Here is a 20,357-nt window from a genome sequence, read left to right as displayed (position 1 = left end):
TGTAGCATTAGAACACAGGAGTGATGGTTGCTGGAAATGTTCCTCTGTACCTCTATGGAGATATTCCATTAAAAATCAGCTGTTTCCAGCTAGAATAGTCATTTACCACATTAACAATGTCTAGACTGTATTTCTGATTCATTAAATGTTATCTTCATTGAAAAAAATGCTTTTCTTTAAAAAATAAGGACATTTCTAAGTGACCCTAAACTTTTGAACGGTAGTGTATGTCAGAGATGCCTCATTTTGTGATAAAATATTTTTCTGATTTCTAATTTTTCTTGAACATCTCCTTTCGATGATCATTAATTACTATCAATACTTTGCTTTGTAGTTGCAGTAATCATGGTAATACAGTGAAACGCCACAAGAGGGCACCATTGTAAAGAAACCCAGATGCTTCCAATGCAACTGCTGAAGTCTTCTGGATTCCAACAAGTGGATCATTCCAAAGTTTAGGTACACTGTTTAGTTTCTGCAGTATCAAATGGGACATGTACAGAAAACTCTACAGCTACCTTTTTTTTTTTTTTTTTTTTTACCACAGTCAGACAACCAAAGTTGCTTGCAATTTCATTCTATTTACTCCATGCAGCATTTTTTGTCTAAACATATGCATGAGGTATTTTTTAAGTTAGTGTGAGCCCTGTTTACCTGTCTGTTTTCTAAAACTTCACACTCCAACTTGATTTTTTTTTTTTTTTTTATCTCTGTAATTAGAAATTTCAGGTTTGATCCCCTCAGCTGCGTCATGCTCAAAACACACCTGCTCTCATACTGTAAATACCTCAGAGAAGGAGCTTCACTCAAATACCTGAAATGTTTAATTGCAGCCTTCTCAGATGTTTTATTTGGAAGACACACCATCCCTTCTAACCAGCTGCACCTGATGCAGACGCTGGCACACTTCTCTTTATTGTTTACATCTTTAAACTTACTTCAACTTAACTTTTAGGATGAAATACAGACTTGAATAGAGAATGTAGTGGAATTTACAAAGTATATGAGCATGTAAAACATACGATAAAAACATGGTGCAGATCCAGCCATCATCATCCAAAACAAAGCATCAATCTTTAAGCAACATCATATGGAACTAATGTTTAAAACTGGGCCAAAAAAAAATAAAAAATTTAAAAGTGAAAATTTAGTTCTTTAGATGTCAGAATTCCATCACACACAATCACTTCATTTCTGTGTCTATATGGATTTAGGAAGCAAGACACGCCCTGTTAATTAGCAAACTTTATTGATGCTGGTTGGTATGTTTTTATGCTGAGCATGACTCAGGCTCCTTCCCCCTCCTGCCAGTATTTACACTAAGCTAAGCTGATCACCTCCTGGCTCTGTAACTTCATACTAACGCACAAACATGAGATTGACGTGGATCTTCTTATCTGACTCTTGGCAAGAAAGCAATTAAGCATATTTACCGAGATGCAGCTCCTTTAAAGCAAGCAGCCTGGAAGAAAATAACTGAGTCAGAGCTGCGCTAAAGGTTAAAATCCATCAATGGAAATAAATCCGGAGCTCATCTGACACCCACTGCACGATTTCATACAACGAAGATGGAGGTTTTCTTTTCCAGCAAAATTATATTTTATTTCAATTTTCCAACATTTGAAAGGTTCTCTGTGATTAAAAATCATGCATGAGTGCTGACTGTGGGTTGGCAGGCTCCTGTCAGTGGGATGTTGAATACAGAGGAGATCTTTAGACCTCGTGGTGCTGCAGCCCTTTGGAGCTCACTATAGTTAATTAGTGGCATGGCCTCGGGACTTTTATCTGCTTTGTGTATAGCAGAGAGGGAGGGATGGGAGTGACGCTGCACTAGGGAGCTGCTGTGACCTGTGTGTGTGTGTGTGTGTGTGTGTGAAGGGAATATATAAGAGCGCACTGAGCTGGTTGCATGTTTGCGTGATGTGTATTCAATATCTGCATGTGTTGCAGTCTGTTAGTGTGCATGTGTGTGTGTCTGAGAGCTACCGAGGGCTCATCAGGAGCTTTGAGAGCCGCTGAGTGACGCTTGAAAGGCTCAGAGGAGGAAGCGAGCGAGTCAAACTGGGCATTAGAGCTCGATTCAGTCCGGTGTCACGATGAAAAGAAAGAGGAGGAGGAGATGATGAAGAGGTCACTTCACCCTCACAACAAGAGCTCTCTAATTACCAGTCATTTAAATGACTTCTTCCCTTAATTCTGCTCTTTTGAGAGTTCTGCAGGCGCAGAAATTAGCCTCTTTTCAGGGAGGATTTTCTCCCTTTAGTACTGCGCCAGAGCAATATGGTGGTTTAAAGTCACCCTTGTTGTTTGATTCCAACTGTGCTATTTAACTGTGATGATTTGAATATTGTAAACCTTATGCCACTGAACAGAATTAACAAAGCATGAGGACATGGATATTTTCTGACCAGGTATCTGAAAAAAATGACATAAAATACATACCAAGATGCCACTGTTATGCCTGGTGTTTCCCTGCACATCATCAGCATCTGTTTGAATGTTAAATGTCAAAATGAGCCGTTTCCAGCTAGAATAGTCATTTACCACATTTACAATGTCTAGACTGTGTTTCTGATTAATTTAATGTTATCTTCTTTGAAAAAAATGGTTTTCTCTCAAAAATAAGGACATTTCTATGCGACCCCAAACTTTTGAACGGTACTGTATGTGGATGTGTATAATGATGCTGGATAGCAGCTATATATTACTATATAGTGGTTTGTTTATGTAAGCTAGTTTTGGGATCATCATTTCACAAAGATTTGTTAAATACTTCAATAAATTAATGTTAATATACAATAGAAATTAAATGTGATATAATGTAATAAATACAGTTTACAGTCAGATGTATTCAGACTGTCTGACTAATAAACCTCACCATCAACCACACGACATGTATCCTGTAACAGAATACATTTTCAAAATTCCACAAATCACATCTCCAAATGAACTGAAAGTATCTCTCAAGCATCAGAATGTTGAGTCAACACCTAAACCAATTACACATTAGAGGAGGTAAGACCCACATGTTTACCCATCATCCCCTGAGGCCACACAGTTCCTAGAGAGCAGAGGCAGCACTTGACTCCAAAACCTGAAGCTGCTTTGATCTGGTAAGATTATCGCTGCCTACATTTTCATGACGTCAGCGCGGGTCGGGATTTATTCAGACAGAAATGTAATGCGTTGTGAGCGCAACAGTAATTGAGTCTGCATAGGTCTGACTCATCTTGAATGAGCCTTTTGTCAGACTCTACCCAGCTGATAAATGCCCGCGGCCATTTAAACTAATGGATCAAAAGATTTTCATAGTCAACAGCCCCAACTATGACATTACTCTGACGTGTCCAGGGGCATTTTATTTAGACTTTACAGACATCATAGAGCGGCTGTATGGTGTCCTTTGTAATCTGGTTACTGGATTATTTTCAAAGGCAGCATTCAATTGAACAAATGAAGTGTTATGTTTATGTTCTACAGTGATTTTGCAGGGAGGTGGTTGGGGTAGATGGTGGGCGTACAAAACACAGGACTTGGACAGCAGAGTCTCTGGATCACATCCTGGCTGCAGGCTGCAGGTAGGTTATTGCAACAGATGCACTTATATCAAGGTTAGGGAAAAAATTGGTTATTGATTGCAGTCTTTCGTTAACCTTAATTTTCAGTGTCTAAACATGATCATATAAAGTTTTGTGACTAAAAGAAGTAGAGATTTTACTGCAAGATTGGGTATTTAAGCACAAAAAATACATTGTAAGTGAACATGTAACACGCAAGAAAAGCACTCAGAGAGCGCAGTACTCCGCCAAGGCTGTTGTAGTTGTAATTTCCACTATAAGGTAGCAAAATCTGTTGTGTCTGTTGAGTCACAATGAGTTGATTTTGTCGTCCCCGTTTTCGCTGTCAGTACACTTCGGTGGTGTAACCATGATGTTAGTGATGACGATGACTTGGTGCTACAAAATATGAAGACGATGGAGGATGAAGCTGTCTTGTGCACATCTTGGGCTTTAGTGCAGAATTTACGCAGCAAAAAAGTTAGAGAAATCCAAACCCCAGGCAGGCACGTTTAGGCATGTTTGTTCAGCCGAACAGTTCTGTGTTTCAGGGAGAGCAAATGTTTGTCATCGTGCCTCCGTCTCCCTTCTGTATAGAGCTGCATGATGTGAAAGGAGCAGTCAGGTTTGGGTGGATCCTGCTGCGACTGCGGAGCCTTTGATAGCAGAAGATGTGAAGTCTGACATTTGCACGGGCAGAGGGGGGAGACGGGGAGGGGAGTGGGAGGCAGGAAGGAAGGGAGGGAGGCACTGAGAGAATAGCTGGAGTGTTTTGTTCTACACCTGCTTGTTTGACAGAAACAGACTACGTGGGCAAAAAAGACAAAAGAGTGAGACAGCAGCACAGAAAGACGTGCAGACAAAACGCAGTTGCTTTGATTTTGAAAGCTAAATGCGGAATCATCGGATTCACGGTGTTACCTAATTACTGGCTCTACTAACCGCCTGGCAATAAACAACTTAAACAGAAACACAAAATGCAATTTCTGCTGTCAGAGGTCTCGCAATATAAACAATAAAAGCAGATGTTGTTTGATGAGTTTGTGAAGTAGCACTGGATTATGGGACTTGTCCTTTCCTCCATTACCCATGAAAATCAATCTAATGTGAATCAAATCAAATCAAATTCATTGGTTACATATACAGTTGAAGATTTGCAGTAAAACTGTTTTGTGTAGCTGATCTAGCTTGTACACACAACACAAAGCAGCAGCGGAAAAGAGACGTGGCCTGAAAAAACAAGACAGAGTACAGAAGTACCACCAGAGCAGGTACCAGCGCAATTTTGAAGCAACTTCAATATCTTGATTCATCATTTATGGATGAGGTAATGTGGTGAAGTTTCTGAGCAAGTAATGCAACTTAACTTGCTGATTTACCATAATTTAAGTCCACTACCCATACAGCTACTGTAGCTAATGCTACATGGTGAATTCAATTGTAGGGCAGCCCTATGCTGTTATCTGTGATCAAAACATTCCCACTAAAACAACTGTGATCCATTTGGAGTGTATCCTCAATCAGGATGACGGCCTTACATGATGGATTTGAATCTTATTTTATTATATGATCTGCTATTCAAAGGAATTGTACATATCTTGCCCTTAAATGAATAAATAACTGTGCAGTCCAAACTTTACCACTCCATCAGAACTAAGCAGAATTGGGAACGGCTGTGGCACAATTATGACAATGTTGAACACACTGCAAAGCTTGGAGGTGTAACTTATTTTATTAGCAGAAGACAGCACGGCAGATGAAGATTAACATCCTGAAAGAAGCATCAAAGCCACAAACCACACTCTCAGTCAGAACTGGGTTAGTTTGGCTTTGATCCTGAAGTTCAGGTGACAAGTTTGTATCCAGGCAGCCACATGCACAACTAATGTCTTGTCTAATTGTGATTCAGATTCAGATTCTACCAGATTGTCCACCACTAAGCTCACCTACTTTTTCTTCTTTTCACGTTCTCTGGCATGCCAGCTGGTGTCTAACGTGTTTCCCTGATAAAGGGGATATGAGGGCAGCAAAGTTACATGGAATAAAATTATGGTTTTCTCTGGGTTTAAGATTGGGCTTTGAGTAACGTTGCAAACAGACAGACAGAAAAACGTACGCCGAAATCATCCAGCGACATATTAAACTGCAGCAATTTATGATGTCATTCAGAAGATGGAGGGTTTCCATCACAGCCTATCCGCTGTTTGCCTCTCATATAGAAGTTGGTGCATGTTGTGCCTCTGTGTGTTGGTTTGCTGCACAGGAGCAAATGATTGAATGAAGTCAGACAGACTGAAAGCATGAACGATGGAAAGGTCACTCATTGTTAAATGTGTTTGTAAACAACACTTTAAATTCCAATCAATTTATTAATTCTTAATGAAACGGAACAACAAAAAGCACAAACTGGGTGGGATCTAACGAAGGGGCCGCTGCACTCATGGTTCACTAGTGGTTGTGTAATCGAGTCCGGTGTCTTTTAACGTAACCTTGGGACAACTAAACTGTGAGAGGGAGTTATGCAATGTGCCCCTGCTGACCTGGTTTAGAGGTTTTTGTTTTGAACTCTACACTTGTTGTTTGACCGGCTTAGAAAAAGAAAGCGCAGTGATCTAGTTTAGGTGAGTCGTGAGATGAAGATGAAGATAAAGATTGAGTATAAAAATGTTGTGTTTACTATGAACAAAGAAGCTTGAATAGGAAGTTAGGCACAGTTGCCCACTGTGTTAATTCCACCCAATGTCAATGGATCAATGGATCAATTGTTCTTAATTAGCATACAGGAGGTGTCAGACTGTTTAACACGGTTTTTCTATTGAGATTTGATCAGATTTGTCCTGAGAAGCACAGAAACGCCACACCTGCAGAAGTAAAGATGCAAGAACTCTACTTATAGCAGTATTTTTTTGAAGTTCATATTTGATTTCCATATGGTTTCTGTAAGTGCTCTGATAGGGGATCAGTGTATAATGCTGAACGGACATGACGAGAGGACAATATGAAAGTAGGTCTATCACAGTGGAAGCATCAATGAATTGACTGGTTCATCCCAAACAGCCCTGAGCTCTCAGTCTAATAGGAGGGAAGCGTCAGTTCAGACACCAGAGCGACAGTACAGAGAGGTAATCAGACCGATTGTACTGGGAGTCAGTTACACTAATTAACACGGTGATATTAGAGAGATACTGGCTACAGAAGAGAATATCTCCAACAGATAGCCTACTTATGCGGATTATATTACTGCGAAAGTCCAGAGAGAGTAATTTAATGAACCAAACAGTCAGTCAAACCACTGATTCTGGGATGAAGTTCAAGTTTTTGTTGGTACGTTGCTGCACACCAATAACACAAACACAACAACAGTGGACTCGTCTACGAAGTTTAGGCTACACTTGCTAATACAGCTGATGGAATATGTAGTTCAACATTTAGCTAATATTCTTCATATTTAGTGGTAAAATCTGGCCATCAGACCCTTCAGTTCAGCAAACTAGTAGATAAGAATATTAAAGTTTCAAGCAACATCTGCTCAGCTGTAGAGGATTTTTAATCTTTATCATTTGTAGAGTGAATTAAATTTGTGTTGTTTTCAATCAATCAATCAATCTTTATTGGTCATTGCACACTTTCATATACAACGAAATTTCATTTGAGCTGCCCTGCCAATGACAGCTCCGGCTGCTGCGCAGTGCTGCGCGCACCTTTCTTGAAGAAAAAAAGAAAAAGGACACGTTGGGATCTGGGTAGGGATTGCAGAGGGTAAATGAAAAAAAAAAAAAAAAAAAGGCTTGTTGTACCAAATGAAACCTCCAATGTTGGGAAATTCAATTTGAGAAGGAACCTAAAAAAAAAACAAAAAACAAACCCGCAAACAGGCAAAGCATGACATAACACAAGGATAGTTGGGATAAGGATATTCTTACACCATTAAAATATCACATTTTGAAACAAACTACTCCAGTTCCAAATTTAAAATTAGTTCATTACCAACAATTTTGTAGTTAAATTAATAAATGAAAAAGCCAAAAGCCAAAAAATCAAGTTAACTGTAAACATTTTGCAATCTTAAAAGTTTCAAATTGATGTTATTAAGTAGGTAGCATGCAAAAAATCCTTCTAAATAATGTGAAAAAAGTGAATGTAGTTTGTTGATTGAACATAATTTCATTAGAAGCTGTCTGAAATCCAAACGACGGATGCAAACTGGTGCACTAATTATTTTTTGGAGTGCAGTTTGCATCTATCTGTTATTAGTAACAAAAAATATATTTATATATAATTACGTTTTTTTCAGAGATATCTGTATTTGCTAAATGACACTCTGAGAAGATGGCTGTAATACAATTTTGTATCATCCACCTCCAGAGCTGATGAGTGATCAGTTACTCTGGATGAGGAGAAAAGACTGAAGAGTGAATGATATTTCAAGTTTAGGTGACCAGGATTTACTGCTGAACCCCACTTCTCCTATAGATTGTCAGGTAACTCGTTTCCAATGGATGCAACACAACAGGTGATGTCAACATGGGGAAGTCCAGGTCAAGAAACCTTCACATTAGCAGAGTCGAGGCGCCATGACTCAGAAGTATGATAATATTAACAGTAATTCCTCCACAATAAAGTAACAAAATCACCAACATCACTATAATGAAGTCCAGCAAATAAAGAAACACTGGCAGTAAAATGATCACACCGGTTTGAAACAAAAATCTCAGGTGAGTCACAATTTGTTGGATGAGAAAACAAAAGTAAACTGAAAAATTATCACACAAACTGTTCTTCTTTAAACATCAAAAAGGAGTTCCAAAGCTTTAATCCGGCCACCGTTGCCGTAGTGATGCTGTGAATTGAGGTACTCTTGGTACTTTATTTTGAAAAGCTAATACTTTTAGGCTTTTACTTAAATAAAAATTTGAACCTTTACAGTATTTCTACACAATAATACTGTTCCTTAAGTACAAGATCTGAGCCAAAGCTGGATGATTTTGCCATCTTGTTAACAGTCTGACAGTAATATTCTTTTCCCATGTTCCTTTACTGTAGCAACGTCACACATGATATTGTTCAAGATAGAAATTATTGGAAAAATGAATGGAAAAAACAATGCTCTAACGTAAAATATTTACTAAATGACTTGGGGTTAAAATCCTTTGCAACAATAAAGAGTTCAGCCATGACATTTGTAACTTTTGACAAGTATTTTCATTAAAAACACACGTGGAGTGTGAAGCTGCATCGCTGGTCTGGGAGCGATGATGTATTAGAGGTAATATGAACATGCAGACAGTATAATGACACTGAACCTCAACATCCCACGGAGACTGCGAGTGATTAACTGAGAGAAAAGGCAGACAGTAGTGAGAGATGTAAATGAGACGAGGGGAAGGAGGTGCAGGTGTAGATATAAATAAAAACAAGGAGCAGCTGTGAGACTGAGCAGAAGAAGAAGAACAAGAAGAAGAAGAGAGTGAAGCCAAAAAAACAAAACAGGGAGAGCCAGTGCAGACCCCAGAGAGGAGAGAGGAGCTGCAGAGATGTTGTTCGGCGTGATTAGCTCCAGAGAAAGAAGCCGGCTGGAGGACTTACCGAAATAGCTGCTCCCCATTAAATCAACTACTCCGACTGCCACTCACCTGGCTGCTACTTAGCATTGCAAATGTACATGATAAGATGGTACATCAGAGCCTCTATAGGAAGCCTGATCCACAGTCAGGAGGAGTTTGCTCTTGTTCCAGTGACACGGCGAATGCAAAGGTGAACACGTAAAGGTGTTACGTTTAGAATATTAACAGTTTATCTTGAGTCTTTAGTGTATATATCCTGTCTGAGAAAAATGTACTGGTCTGATTTACAGCCCTGTTCTCCCAGAGCAGAGTCCCTGGTGATCACAGGTAGTCTAAAGAGTGAATGCAAAACATTCTACCTTTAACTTTAAACTCTTGTCTCACAGAGATCTGCAGAAAACAGATGAGTTTAAAGCAGTGCCGCTCACTCAGAAACCCTTATTTCTAAGAACCGATCATTGATAGCAAACGGTTATGAATTTAGGGGAAAAGATGGGAACTGAGCATCATCAAAGACTCTCCTGTGAGAACTGATGCTGCCTTGAGGAGGAACTTAACACCAGGCTAAAAAGCAGGGTTTCGCCAGTCGCTTTCCAGGCAAGAGGTGCTTTGTTGCACCTGTAACCACACCCAGCTGTGTCCTGGAATACATCTGTACATCACTGCAGCAAAGGGAGAAGTTCTCAGGAAGTTATTTTTAAATCGGCATACATGAACGTCACCCCTGCATTCCAAATCACATACTTTTTCTTTTTGCTTAGCTGTCCTCTCAAAGTACGCACTATTACATGCAGTATTCAGGCAATTAGGACATATTACTTTTACTGTCTTGCACATATATCCATCGCTGTCTGTAGTGTAAAATGTTGTGGGACAGAATGTACAGAATAGCCGGGTGGTCTACTGCAAAATGTGACCAGATGAAGTAGGACATTCCAGTATTTTCTGACATACTATGTATTGGGACATACTAAGATTTTTGTGGCGTCCTTAATAGTATGATATTATGGGTATTGGAGGGGACCCCACATCTTAGAATGATAAGTATACAAAAGTACAACACATAATAATGGTTGTGCCGTATATCTGCATGGTTCTAATTGGACGTTACTGGTGATTTGGTATCTACATAATGAGCAGATAAATGAACGAGACACTGATGGCGAAGCATGAATTAAGCAACTGATGCAAAGTTCAAGTCTACTTCAGTTAGCGCTAGCAATCTATAAATCAACTGTGGTGTCGTTACCATTTACTCTGAAGTTTGTTGAAGGGACATTGCTTTTTCATTTCCAGCATCATATTTTTATTCTGGGTTTTAACTAGCATAACTTTTCCTGAGTCACATAGAGTTCATAAAACCTTATTTATCTGATACTGCTTTGAGACTGCCTCAAAACACACAATTATAGGTTCAGTCGCCTTCTAAAAAGCCCATATTCATCTGAGTTGCCAACTTCCAGAGACCTGCCTACCTTCGACTGTATATAAAAGATGGACATAGCCACTACAACATCTGTCAACATCTGACAACTGTCATTCTGAAACCTCTGACTTTGGCATTTGGTTGTTTCCATCTTGTTTTTTTTAAACTGGATGTGACGAACAAGTGGTGGATCAGACTGACAACTTGACGATATTACACACTCCCATATGTTCGTTAATCCCAAGGTAGTTATTCCCTAAAACATACCTCGTTTATCTTCTAGTTTCCTCAATAATTCACTAAATTAACACCATGTTGTGTTGAAGGAGATTTGCATCTAGCGATTGAGACCATAAACTCATCAGGAGGTAGCAAATCAACTGAGAGATAGAATCATTTTCTCATAGACTTCTATACAACTGGATCTCATTTTTACAAATGGCTACTGGAAGAGAATGCAGGTTTAGGGCACTTGCGCATTGGCTTCACTTTTTAGATGCAAATCCATCTTTCCTGTACAATCTATGTTGCCAAGGGGCAAGTAATCAGTACTTGTGAGTATGACCTCCTATGTAAAGCTACAAAGCAACTTAAAGTCTTGTTTTTGATTGGGAACAGCAATCCCTCTTTACACAATCGAGCCCAAATCTGGTTTAGAATATGAGAGTAGACAGTACAAACAACTACAACAATAATTGGATAAAAATTATGCTCATTATCTGCTTATTGTGTGATGTAACGCACAAGCTGTACATACAAATTATTCTATATACACTATCGTTCAAAAGTAGAAAAACTTAGAAATGTCCTTATTTTTTGAAAGAAAAGCAGTTTTTTTTCAATGAAGATAAAATTTAATGAATCACAAATCCAGTCTAGTTACTGTGGTAAATGACTATTCTAGCTGAAAACAGCAGCTTTTTAATGGAATATCTACATAGGGATACAGAGGAACATTTCAAGCAACCATCACTCCTGTGTTCTAATGCTACATTGTGTTAGCTAATCGTTATGAAAGGCTGATTGATGACTAGAAAACCCTTGTGCAATTATGTTAGCTCATGAATAAAAGTGTGAGTTTTCACGAAAAACTTTTGGACGGTAGTGTATATATCCCCGTTGATAGGTGCGCATAGAAATACCAAAAAAAAAACTTTAGAAACCAAGTGTTCAGAGCCATCTGAGGCATGAGTTTTTGGTTTACATGGATTAATTTTACACATTTAATTAAAACTCAACATTCTAACATTAGATTGTCCATCCATTATCTATACACCACCTAATTTTCATTAGGGTTGTTGGGGGCTGGAGTCTATCCCAGCTGACCTAGGGTTGAGGCAGGAGACACTCTGGACAGGTCACCAATCTATCCAAAACTACCAATCTATCCAAACCCAGAGAAACCCCATGCATGCACAGGGAGACCATGGAAACTCTATGCAGAAAGATCCCAGGCCCAGGCCGGGACACAAACCAAGGATCTTCTAGCTGCAAGACACCGGTGCTAACCACCAAGTCACTGTGCAGCCCCACATTAGACTGTAAATATGACAATAAGGAACAGCTTAATACTCCTATGTACCCTTTAAGACCCACCATTGTGCAAGACCGCCAGGACATATTTTTACATTTTTACATGCTGTAGTGCCATTTTTTGGAGTATTTTTATGTGCTTTACATCAAAATAACCCTGATATCCCAAATTTTAATAATATTTATTGACTTATGTCTTAACTACTACAAAAAATTGCTTAAAAGTGCAATAAACCTTAAAAAAATGAAAATCGCTTTTGTTTTTTTCACATATATTTCAATATACATAAATTGCATAGCTGTATCCCTCAAATTTGTAAATGTAAAAAAGTTGCACAATATCCTTTGGAACCACAGGAAATTTATTTGGAGTCTGTACATAATTTGCTTTTTGAGATATGGTCAATTTTGTAACCTGTAAAAAAACCGAAAATAAACAAAACTGCAAAATTTGCAAAGAGACAGCATCAACATTGGTTATTTGATTTTCGTTTTAAAATACAAAAATTAAAATTGAAATACAAGGCGTTTTTCCTTTTCATGATCAAAAAGGGATATACAGTTGTTTTTTTTTTTTTTTTTAATGCTTCAATTTTCGTTTTATATTTAGAATAACAAGAAAGTAAAATCAGTAAGAGACAGAAACGAAAAAGGTCCGTTTTTTCATTTTCTGAGACCGGAAGTGGTCATCAGCAAGTGTGGAGCCAAACGACAACAAGATTCTCAGAGGGCGGAGCCAGAGAGCAGTGACTGGTCAGACCATAGATAATATAGAAGACAGCACGCTAACGGATCTAGTCTGTGTTTATCTATGGTCGGCACGTCTGGTAGCATCTGTGGCTGCTGTTGATCTTGTTTTTGGAGTAAAACACGGTAAGAAGATAAATACTTCTAACAAGTAGCGTTGTCTTGTTGTACGTTAAGTCAGCGACTTGTGAAGAGTTGTGTTTTGTCGTGTTTGAGCAGTTGGTCCGGACGCGTTAGCTAGCTAAGCGGCTAAGTTAGCTAGCGGGCTAATCAACACAGGTGGCTAACTTACCGCTGAACACCTGTGTTAGTTGCTGCCTGTCCATCATGATTAGAACGAACTTCTCAACCTGTATTTCTCTGCTGTGTATTTTAGCTTTTTAAAAAGTTATTTTACTTTAAGGTTAACTGAAACCCGTTCAGCTGCACTGAAGTTTAACATTCAGCTGGTTTGAAATAAACCGCCCTTAACATTGCGCAACATTCCCTCTCTGAATCTCCATAATTTCATTAAATTCCTTCTCTCTTCCACTGCTCAAGTTCAATCCAGTATATAAAATGACATTAATAGTGAATAAACTAACAACCAGCCATTGTGTTTATTTATTACTGTATGTATTTGTAGTAAAACATGAGTTGAAACATCCTACTTTTGGATCTAGAACTGCACAAGCCGTTCATTTTCAGTCACCTGACGAGTTAAACTCCCCTTTTTATGTGAGGTTGAAGCAGAAAGTCTGAGTTAACAAAGAAAATTCTTTATAATTTGCGATACCTGTTATCTCTGACTGAGGCTTTAGTTTTTGTTGAGCTGATTTATACGTAGAAACTTTGTTCAGGAAGATTTCTCAGTAGCTCAGAGGACAGGCTGCTTTTTACACAACCTTGTAAGAGAATGTCTGTCAATGCTTTCAGCAGAATTTAGAAACAACACTTCCTAAACAGATATTTTGAGGCTGTGAGGTTGAACGTTTGAGAGGATATCAGTATGTTTGTTTGTGGTCTTTCTGTTTCTAGGTGGAAGCTGAATTAGTGAGGATGACTCCTGCTCCTGTCATCTCTAAGCTCCTCCCACATCTTTACCTGCACATGAGGAAAATCACTCCTGTAGAATGCAGGTATGTTTGTCATTATTATAAAAAGATGTTGCCTGGTGACCTGTCAGAAACCCATTATACAGAGTCAGCCAAAATAATGTTTACACACATCAGGAAAAGAAAAACTTGCATAAATATTTCAATACCAAATTTATTCAGACATCACGAGATTAATAAAAGTTATCTTTGGCCTCTACAATTACAAGAGGTGCTCAAAGTGGTGGCCACTGTGTCAGAGAGGAGCGCTCTTAGGCGGCTCACTCTCCAACCAGGAACCGCTCGCTGTGATGAACGACACGGAGGCTTCTCTGTACTTGCAGCAAGGGTAACCCACTCTGTGCAACGAGACACTTCTCGTGTAAGTTACAAAGAGGTGGTCCCTGTCATTCTTTATTTATACAGGTGGGTTACAGGATAATGATATGCAAATAGACCAAAAATGGGAGTGAGTAAAATGAATGTGGGTGTGGAGAAAAGTAGTCTCACAATCACAGTCAACAAATATTATCTGAAAGTTGGGTTATTCTTGTTTATCAGCACAATACAAAAAGATTCATGTTAGAAATATTCCAGTTAAGACCCTAGAATATCATGATTTATGTAAATTTACCTCAATAATATGAATGTTCAGGTTAAGATTGTATAGTGAAATTTGTTATGCAAGTTTAGCCGATTAAAGTTTATGACTGCACTAAAATATTCTTTGAATTGACATCATTATTATAATATTTAGGGTCAGACCCTACAGTATTGAGATTAAGAAATCAAATATTCTCTAAAATGTAAATACACTGAACTCATTTGGATATATTTTAGTGAGACGCTACAATATTATTTGACACAAATCTATCTAAATTAAAATTTTAATACTTTTCACGCCAAACATTTACTGGACTGATTTAAATATTAAAATCACTCCTTTCTAATCCTCTGCTGTACGTTCAAACCTGAGGCCTTAAATAGAAACACACAAGTATCTGATTGAAGGAACTTCTGCAGAGTCCTGGTTCCAGAACATGATGATAGAATTATAGACAAACTTTAACAAAAGCTGACTGAGAGTTTACAGGTTTTTATGTTGGATTTCTTCAGTAATTTAATGAGCGTTATCAGCAAAAATCAAGTGTTCATTTGATGAACTTGATTTCCTAAAACATCCAGAATTGGAGCTCATATCTTTGGCTGCTGTAAAGTTTCTGCTCCTTCAAAGTTCACAACACAATGAAGTAATTCCTAAAACACTCTCAGTGCTGGAGAACGTTTGTGATGCTGAAGCAGTGAGCGGTTTTTCTGTTTCTTCTCTGGAGATGCACAATGAGGGACATCTGCAGAGACTGAGAAAGAGTCTCACCACATCCTGACATGAGGAAAAAGACTTTATTGAAGACTACAATGAGAAAAACTATCAGACAGCAGACGGCTGCATTCAAGGTGAGCTCTGAACATTTGATCTGGAACAGGAATTCAATAACGGCAGCATGAGCTTCATTTCAGTCTGTAGCTGCTGAATTCATGGATGAATCATCTGGCACTAGATGAAGAAGACCATCAAACATCCATGTCAGCTGATGGAGGTCCAAGAGTCTCACCCAACAAACAACCTACAGAGTGAAGACCTCAAATCTGATTGGACGGCCTCCTATTCAGCCACATGTGTGAACAAATGCCTCTAAGCTGATTTGTTTTCTAAAATAAATCTAGTTTGAGTCCTAATCTATGCCTGTGTTTGCTTCTTTACACTGCTGTTAACAGTTTAGGCTGTTAGATTGTTCCAGATAAGACAAGTACAAGATTCTTCAGAGCCGTTCTACCACGAGCCTGACAGGAAGAACTCCAACAGCTACTGAATGTTCCTGTGGTCCCCTCAAGGCTACAGGAGGAGCCCTACGAGGACGAGCCGGTCCACCTGATGGCGGCCAGTCGCTGTGGTTCAAAGCCAACACCGACTACATGGACTTCTACTGGACCACACGGAGGCCTTCAAACCGGACCAACAAGTTCACCGACTCCCCGACTCGTGGGTCTGAGGATGCCGCCGAGCCTCGGTCCAGCCGGCCTCCTGTCTGTGGGTGTTTGAGTGCTGAGAGGTTTGTGGATGTATGTGAACATGTCTGTGTTGAAACAGCAGCTTTTAACTCAGTAACGCCAGGAAAAACCAAGAGCTCCTTTATTTGTGACTTCCACTAAAAAACTGATGAAAATAAGTTTGCCAGAGTTCTGACTGATAACAGATTATTAAATAATGAAAATAATCATTTAAATATTCCTTTAAACAATCCTTTTAGGTCTACATTTCCTTTACACTGACTTCTTGGTATATGTACATGTGTTTTGGGTGGAATATACCATTAAGCCTAATGTTCAAGGGTTTTTCTGGGAATATACCATTAAACCAACCTTTTAGGTAAATGTTCCAGGATGTTGGGTAGAATATACCATCAGATCAACCTTTTAGGTCTACATTGGAAGATTTTAGAGTAGAATATTACTCCAAACCATCCTTTAGGTCTACATTTAAGGTGGAATACTCCTTTACACCAAGATTATTTGGTCTCGGATTTTGGATGGAATACTTGGTTAAACCAACCTTTTAGGTCAACATTCAAAGATTTAAGGTGGAATATTCCTTTAAACCAACCTAAATTTCATGATTTGATCATTATCAAGTGAGAAACCTCAATCCAGACTCCTCATAATGATGTTTGAGATTCATGCTGCTGTTATTTGTTTAGTCCAGACTAAATGACAGAAATCCACAACTGTAATTTTATTTCAGGACTCGGTTATTAAATGTCAAAACAATCCATGTGACTCTAAAAACTCAACAGCTGTACAAACTCTAAGATTAAACTCTCTACACGGATCCAAAATAAGTTGGACTTCTACATGAGAGCTTTAATTATTCTTCATCTACTTCCTGAAAGGTTTGGTCAATAAAAAAGAAAAAAACTAGTATTTTCAGCTGAACTAAAGACAGACTTTGTGATTTTTCTGCTCACATGTTGTGTTGTTGTAAACTTACTCTTTCAAATAAATATCCTCCTAACCCCCTGGAAACCAGCGTTTGTCCTGTTTTTGTGTTGCTCCTCGGCGAACCTAGACAGCCGGGTCCTAATGTTTTTTGAGCAACACACCATACTATGATGTTTTTACAATGATGGTTCTACTATGGAACCAGTTTGACATGTTCAGGTGTTCTTTGTGTGAAAACTCAGAGATTTCAGGGATCAGAAGGTGGTTTTCAACTTTCTTTGTTAAGTTTCTGCCTCAACTTTAAACTAAATTTACTTGACTAACCCAACCCTCTGGACTTCCAGTAAGCTGTGTTCCTATTGGCTGTCCAGGTGGCTGCTTGGTGTTATCAGGAACACCTGAGCAGCTCAGTGTCTTCCTGCTTTATTTAGCTGCAGACAAACATTTCCTCTGCTTCTGTTCACCACTGAACTGGGTTTGGCTCCATTGCTTTAGTTTGCTCTTTAGGCATTGGCTTGCAGCTTCCAGCAGTAAAATCATCTTTAATGTGTTTCTTGGTGTGTTTTAGGGCTTTGTACTGGATAGTTGTCTTGGTAAATGTGGTTCTTTAGCCACAGTTAGCACATGGTGCAATGTGTGCAGTGATTAGTGGATTTGGTGCAGCTGAGTTGTTCCTTTATCTTGGCTGTAGTGAGTCTTTAGAGGTTTTTGGTCAGACACATTCTGTATTCTTGTTTGAGAACCAACGCTGGTTGTCCAGAAGGTAAGAGTTCCTGTCCTGATTCTCTGTTCTCAGAGGTTCTCTGGTAGGCTGCAGGAGACTTTAGCATTTGGGTTGTGCTAGTTTGGATTTTGTACGGTTTCATTTGGACGACTATCTTGAGGCCCCTCCATGTGGTTTAGTGAGGTTTTCTGGAACAGTTCTACAAAGCAACCTGCAGCAGAAGAGACTTTGAGAGTTTTTAGGAAGTTCTGGAGACCAGACTTTAGAGCAGCAGAAACATTTGTCAGCAGTTTGAGAAGGTGAGCTTCAGAGTAGAAATGAGAAGGAAACCTTCTTGACCCGTGTGGTGAGGTCCTGTACCAAGAGTTTGAGCAGGTTGTGAAGAGTCTGTAGTTCTTTGGTCTGAAAGCACAAGAAGAGTCGACTCATTAAAGAAGAAAACAGGAGATATTGTTGGTTCTTCTGTCACTCTGCAGTTTCCTTAGACTGAATATCAAGTTTATATTTTAAATGATTTCCCATGTGAGCCCAAGAAGACTTCAATAAACTCCCTCCATCCCCTGGACACAACATATTTTATTACCATGTTAAATGGTTTTTTTTAAATGTTTTTGAGTTTTAATCATAGTTTTAGCATAGTTTTTTTCTCTTTGCTTGTTTAGTTTTGTCATCTGTGTAAAAGGTGCTAAACAAATAAAGTTGAATTGATAAAGTGAATAATTGACTAACTCATGATTGTGACAACAGACGTATTTTCATTGTGATTTGAGGGTTTATTTCATTTTTAAGGTTGGGGTTAAAATCTTGACAGAAAAAGAAGATTTAAGAAATAAACTACATAACAAAAAGCAATTAAATCAAAGGGAAAAAATTAATACAATAAAACTTTTTAAAAGTTTTATTAAAAAGTATGTTTTAAATGTTTAATTATCGAAAATATTTTATCTGTAATTTTTAATATTTGTATTTTAAAAATTTTGTTTAATTTCATAATGACATGTATTGTAGCTTGTTTAATTATCTATTTCAATATTTTGTCTGTTTAATATCATTTAATTGTATTTAATGTTTAATATAGTTAAACATTAAAAAAAATACAAAACATTTAATTTGATTATTAAACCTTTAAAAAGACAAAACATTTAATTAAAAAATTAAATGTTTAATTCAAAAATTAAATCTTAAAGACAATAAAACTTTAAATAGGAATTAAACAGAAAATACAATGAAGCATTTAAAAAGAAAATGAAACATTAAAAGGTGGTAAAACACTTAAAAAGAAAAACCTTAAAGATTTAATCAAAAAATTAAACATTGAGAAAGAAAAGGAAATTTTTCAAACAAGCCAATAAAACATTTGAAAAAACAACAATTAAACATTAAAAAGAAAACATTTCAAACTCAAATCAGACATTAGAAAAGAATAAAAGGTGAGAAAAGAGCAAAACTAAACATTTAAGAAGAATCAAACTAAAGACAAAACATTTGAAAAGACACCAGTTAATCTTTAGAAGATCAAATTAAACAGAAGAGACAATAAAAGGATGAAAAAGAGCAAAAACAGATAAAAGTCTTAAGGTGTTTTCTAGTCTGAAATGAAAACATCAAGTTGTTTCTTCAAACATTTCCTCTTTCTATGGTTTGATTGTGGACAGATTTATTAAGAACTCATTTAAGAAAACTGCTTTCCAGATAAAGTCTACTAGTAGTTGAAGGCATTGATCAAACTAATGTTACCTTCTGATCTACACAAACTTTACTGTTTAGTGAAGAGAATCAAAGTTTGTTGAGGATTTCTAAAAAACCCACAGGTGAAGGTCTGAGAAGAACTCAGATAGATGGTCTAAATGTGAAATCAAGACTCATGGTCACAAGTTTTAAGGCTTCTGTTAACCAGAAAGTTCAAACTAACAGAGAAGTACTGAGAAACTTTTAAAACTTCAGTCCTCAGAGTGTCTGACGGTTCAAACTAACAGAGAAGTACTGAGAAACTTTTAAAATTTCAGTCCTCAGACTGTCTGAAGGTTCAATCTAACAGAGAACTACTCAGGAACTTAGAGGATTTCAGTCCTTGGACTGTCTGAAGGTTCAAACTAACAGAGAACTACTCAGGAACTTAGAAAATTTCAGTCCTCAGACTGTCTGAAGGTTCAAACTAACAGAGAACTACTGTGGAACTTCGAGGATTTCAGTCCTTGGACTGTCTGAAGGTTCAAACTAACAGAGAACTACTGTGGAACTTAGAAAATTTCAGCCCTCAGACTGTGTGAAAGCTCAGGTCCTGAGGACTTGGGAGGTGTGGGGGCTTTGGAAAGTCTTGGAACTGAGGGTTCCACCCTCCAGCACAAAGGCTGAAGTCCAACCTCCTGAGAAAAACGGTCGAGTCGAGACTTGAGTTAAAAAAAAAACTCAAAAACGACAAAAAATAGATGATAAATGCGCAAAAAAAAGAAGAATTTGTATCTGAGCGAATAGCTCAGGGGGATAAGAGGAGAGCCTACAGAGCGGAGGGTCGTAGGTTCAAGACCCACCACCGGCACTTTTCTTTGTTTGTCTTTGTCAGGATTTTGAGAAAACTTAAGAAGTGTCTGGTTTTGAACCAGCGACCTGCAGCTCCATAGGCAAATCCTTAACTCACTGAGCTACAGATCAGATGAAAAGAAATGATTTCGTCGTCCCTTTGGCATCGTAGTTCCTCAAGTGACCACATGGGTGGAGCCAAGGCGGAGTCTGGGT

The 20,357-nt window shown here is 38.2% G+C and overlaps 1 long non-coding RNA gene across 5 annotated transcripts; it reads left to right on the top strand.

Moving 5' to 3' along the window:
• The first annotated feature begins 12,726 nt into the window (after window positions 1-12,726).
• LOC129347365 (uncharacterized) lies at window positions 12,727-18,359 on the top strand. Of its 5 annotated transcripts, XR_008599437.1 has the most exons (4): window positions 12,747-12,953; window positions 13,845-13,945; window positions 15,232-15,355; window positions 15,460-15,637. It is a non-coding gene; the product is annotated as an uncharacterized LOC129347365 (long non-coding RNA). The 5 variants fall into 5 exon arrangements; XR_008599441.1 differs by adding an exon at window positions 15,677-18,359 and having other exon boundaries at window positions 12,727-12,953; window positions 13,845-15,577; XR_008599438.1 differs by having other exon boundaries at window positions 12,727-12,953; window positions 13,845-15,355; window positions 15,419-15,637.
• Window positions 18,360-20,357: the final 1,998 nt, after the last annotated feature.

Source organism: Amphiprion ocellaris, chromosome 18 (assembly GCF_022539595.1).
Source record: "Amphiprion ocellaris isolate individual 3 ecotype Okinawa chromosome 18, ASM2253959v1, whole genome shotgun sequence".
In the NCBI taxonomy this organism is placed as follows: Eukaryota; Metazoa; Chordata; class Actinopteri; family Pomacentridae; genus Amphiprion; species Amphiprion ocellaris.
The sequence above is the reverse complement of the archived record's forward strand: the minus strand, read 5'-3'. Positions and strand labels throughout refer to the sequence as shown.